Here is a 4,392-nt window from a genome sequence, read left to right on the forward strand (position 1 = left end):
TTAGTTCACCTTCATGAAGGAGAGAAGTTGGCGTTTCTTGGACAACTCCTGCTCATGCAACTCTGCCTTGTATTTTCCATCTTTCCCCTCAAAGTGTGTCACATCAATGATGAGCTCGTAGTTCATGCCAGACATGAGTTGTTGTCTGCCACTCACCACCTTGTTGAACTTGACCAGGCAGTTCACATGCTTGCTGAATTCCAACACCGCCCAATCGCCAAGCTCCTGGATGTGTTTGTCATTTATGTTCTTGATTGGTTCCCATCCATTCGCTCCTGTCGTGTTCCACAATCGGGTTCCCATCGATTCACCACAGCCGTGGCTGGTACACCGATGGCATACATGATCACAACAACAACGATGAGTAGGAAACTGGTTGTCCTCATGGCGTATAAACTTCGCGATGATGAAAATTTTGGTTTGCTAGTGAGGTTTTGGAGCTTGAGATAACGAGTCAGTTTATGTGGGGCTCTGGTGAACTGGCAATGTGAGTGGTTCCACAACAATCGAGATGGGGGTGGTTAAATAGACATCACTACAGAAGGCAAACATTACTTGGATGCATATCCAAACATGAATTTAAAATGGCATTTATGACAACATTTTACTATGTTTATCCAAACATTACTTAGATGCATATCCGAACATGAATTTAAAACAACATTTTACTGCGAACATTAATTGGACACATACCAAAATATAGGCATTTTGAATGAGATTGACTGCAAGATTTTATTGGGTGTGACGGTTAGACAAATATTCAACAATTAGTCTAATGTTGTATCTATTACTACTTATGTTTCAGTATTAATTGGTATACACCCAAAAAGGCGTCTAGAAGGAGACTAATCAGATCAAAAATTTAATTGGAATGGATAGTATTATCCTGGAATGTTGGAATATTTGGGTCAAAGAAATGGGAAAAATCTTAAAAAGTGAAGTAGGCTAATATGCTCTACCGCTAGAGAAGGTGGTAGTAGCCACTTGTCATGTAAGAGTTGTCAGTGAACCTGGACTAGGTGCTACACTAGTGCAGAACCGGGCTATAGCCCCGGTTCGTAAGGGGCTTTAGTGCCGGTTCTGTAACCGGCACTAAAGGGTGGGGACTAAAGCCCCCCCCACCTTTAGTACCGGTTCGGCTCGAACCGCAGCTAAAGGGCCACCACGTGGCACGAGCCAGGCCCGGGTGTGGGGAGAGCTTTAGTACCGGTTGGTGTTACCAACCGGTACTAAAAAGTTTGAGGGGTTTTGGTTTTATTATTTATTTTTTCTTTAATTTTGTGTTTTCCATTTATTCTTTTTCGTTTGTTCGTATTTTATGATACTACATATTGTACACGTTATGCATATATATAAATAGAATTTCTCGTAGAACCATTATATATATATATATATATAGGGTGGGTCTATTATGATAACACGCCTTAAGACCTTATTCTGCACACCAAAACGCTTATTCTGCTAACACTAGCAACCGAACCACATGCAACGAGCGAACCCCCACCACCTCTCCCGCATACACCCCTCGTCCACAAGTCCACAAGCCGACTGCCCCGGCTCATCTTCTCTGCCCCCAACTCCGAGCCCTGCTCCGCCGTTGTACACCACCCCGTCGCGCCCCCGCAGCTCGCCTCACCCCACACCTCCACCTCCTTCCTCTCCCACCAACCACCTACCCCCGCTACCTCCGGCGCGCCACCGCCCACATCGGGCCACCCCCTGCCATCCAACCACTGGATCCGAGATGTGCTGACCCCACGCCACCAGATCCGGGCAGTCCCGGCTCCCGGCGATGCCCTGCGCCGCTGGATCGGCCCCAACAAGCTATGCTGCTCCTCCTCTATGCCCTGCGCTGTGCCAACCACCGACCAAGACACCACCCTGCGAGCTCCCGGTCGTGGAATCCCCTCTCCTGAATTGAGCACTACTCCAAGTCCAGCGCGTGGCTGCCGCCATGTAACCGCATCGGCGCCCCACCTCCCCATCCACCCAATCTCATCATTGATCCAGCCAGGCCCGAAGGGAGGAGAGCGGCCGGCTCTCTTCCTCCTTTCCCGCGAGGCCTGGGCGCCCCCTCCTCCGGTGCGGAGCAGCCACACCGAATCCCAACACTCGCCGCCACCACCTTCGCTCTACACTGCGCTTGGATCCGGGCCACCACTGCCGACGCCGCGCCCCTGGCTTCCCCACTTCCCCTCTGAACATGCAGTGCGGGCGACTATGGCGTGTAGTGCAGCCCGCCCGGCGTGCAGCTCAGCCCCCACCCCTGCGTGCAGCTCGCTCCCACCCAGGCCTACGAGCACCCTCGACCTCCGGCAGTGCTCTTCCCATGGCGCACCAGCAGGCTGATTCTACAGCCAGATCCGGCAGTTGCCGTCTCCCTGGTCCTTCTCTTCGTCCTCTCCGGCGGTGGTGGCATGGCAGGGCTCTCCGGCAGCCAGCTCCGGGTCATTTTGCCATGTTTTGTCCCCTGCCACTCATCCACCCCCCTTCTCTCTGTTTTGCAGGTCCGCCCCCCCGGCGGCATTCCATGTAACCACAACGACGAGCGGCTGAACCCGCACCCTAGATCCATCTCTTCGAGTGCTTAGCGACGAGCTCCATGGCGCGGGATCCCCATCCCATCGGTTATCTCTTCTCCCTTCCCCTCCGCTCCTCTCCGGCGAGCTCTCACTAATGTGCCGCCTGCTATTCAAATTTTTCCAGGCTTGAAGTTCACCGGGTACAGACAGGATGACCATGACGAGTCGTTTGGGGGAATGCCCACTTGAAGTGTTCAGCCGGCGGAACGCCCGCTCATGATGACAAACACTCGGACAAAGTTTTGCATTTTTGTAGAAGTTCATTTTGCCATGTGCAGCTGTTCATGTTTCTCGGGCGTGCAGTACACTGAGTTTTGTAAAAAAAAATAAGGGACTACTTGCAGAACATGTTGCAAATTCTTGCAGTTTTGGCAATCGATTTTATCTACTGTTCGGTGCAAATTGAGCTCCTGGCTGATCAATTCAGTGCGATGCAGTGCGGTGTGCCTGTTCGCTTAGTTCGACACTCTTCTTGCTTCTTGGGATGTTCTTCTAGTGAACCTCTTTTTTTCTAAAAACTGCCCACTATTGGTAGTAATGTGGTTCACTTCCATGTATGTCGAGGTTTATTTGCACTCGTCTCTGCGGTCCACTCTCGTTTATAAAAAGAAAACAAAAACTCGTTCGAGAAAATGTACGTCCAACAAAAAGAAATCATGAAGTTCGCTTGACTTTCTGATGCAGTGCGGTTTTCCATTCGAAGCAGTGCGTTCTTTCATAAAAAATGACGAAAAAAACTCACAAAAGCTCACCTGAGAAAATTTACGCCCGACAAGAAAATCATGAAGTTCGCTTGACTCTTTGATGTAGTGCGCTTTTCCGTCTAAAAGCAGTGCGGTTTTCTTCCTCGTCTTCAAAAATTTATGTCCCACAAAAAGGAAACCATGCAGTTCTCTTGCTCGTCTAATGCAGTGTGGCATTTCGTCCGATGCAGTGCGGTTTTCAGTCGGATGAAGTACGCATGTCGATTTGGGTGTCGCGAAAAATAGAGTGTCCGCACTTCGGTAAATTTAAAACTGCTCTTAAACCGTAACGAATTAGAGAGAGTGTTCTACATGAAAAAGTTGCGTCTCGTCGATATCTTTCCAACGGCATATGATTTGAATTATTTTGACCAGCCGTTCGTAAAAATTTCGCGAAAAAACAGCCGCTGCCCTCTCGAATTCAGCCGCACGATTTTCAAAATTAACTAAAAATTGTAAGGAATCTCAAAACCATTTCAACATATGAAAGTTGCGCCTTGTCCGTAGCTTTCCAACGGCGTATCATACGTCTCGTTTCGACAAACGGTTAGAAAACTGGAGCAAAAACAGTACCGAAAATTTTAAAAAATTTAAAAAACAGAGTTCCGCGATTTAGTAAATTTGAAACTGCTCTTAAACCGTAATGAATTAGAGAAAGATTTATATATGAAAAAGATGCGCCTCAATGATATCTATCCAACGGCGTATCATTTGCTTCATTCCGACAAGCGGTTTAGAAAAAAACGCGAAAAAACGCTCGCTGCCACTCGTCATCCGCCGCACTATTTTCAAAACTACTCTTAAACCGTGTGGAATCTCGAAAAGTGTTCAACATGTCGAAGTTGCGCCTAGTCCATAGCTTTTCAACGGTATATTACACGCCTCATTCCAATAAACTTTTAAAAAATTAGAGCGAAAACAGTACCGAAAAAATAACGCGTGTAGTTTTTTCCGACGAGAAGTTCACTAGTCTCTATTGCAGTGCTCGTCGTCAAAATGATGCAGTGCGCTTCTGTTGAGCGTGCAGTGCTGAAGTGGTGTGCAAAATAGTTATTCTGCTAATATTA

General features: G+C 48.0%; 1 pseudogene; it reads right to left on the reverse strand.

Moving 5' to 3' along the window:
- Nucleotides 1-386, reverse strand: LOC123042212 (putative cysteine proteinase inhibitor 7; annotated as a pseudogene).
- Between the last annotated feature and the right edge of the window lie 4,006 nt (nucleotides 387-4,392).

Source organism: Triticum aestivum, chromosome 2B (assembly GCF_018294505.1).
Source record: "Triticum aestivum cultivar Chinese Spring chromosome 2B, IWGSC CS RefSeq v2.1, whole genome shotgun sequence".
NCBI classification, from domain to species: domain Eukaryota; kingdom Viridiplantae; phylum Streptophyta; class Magnoliopsida; order Poales; family Poaceae; genus Triticum; species Triticum aestivum.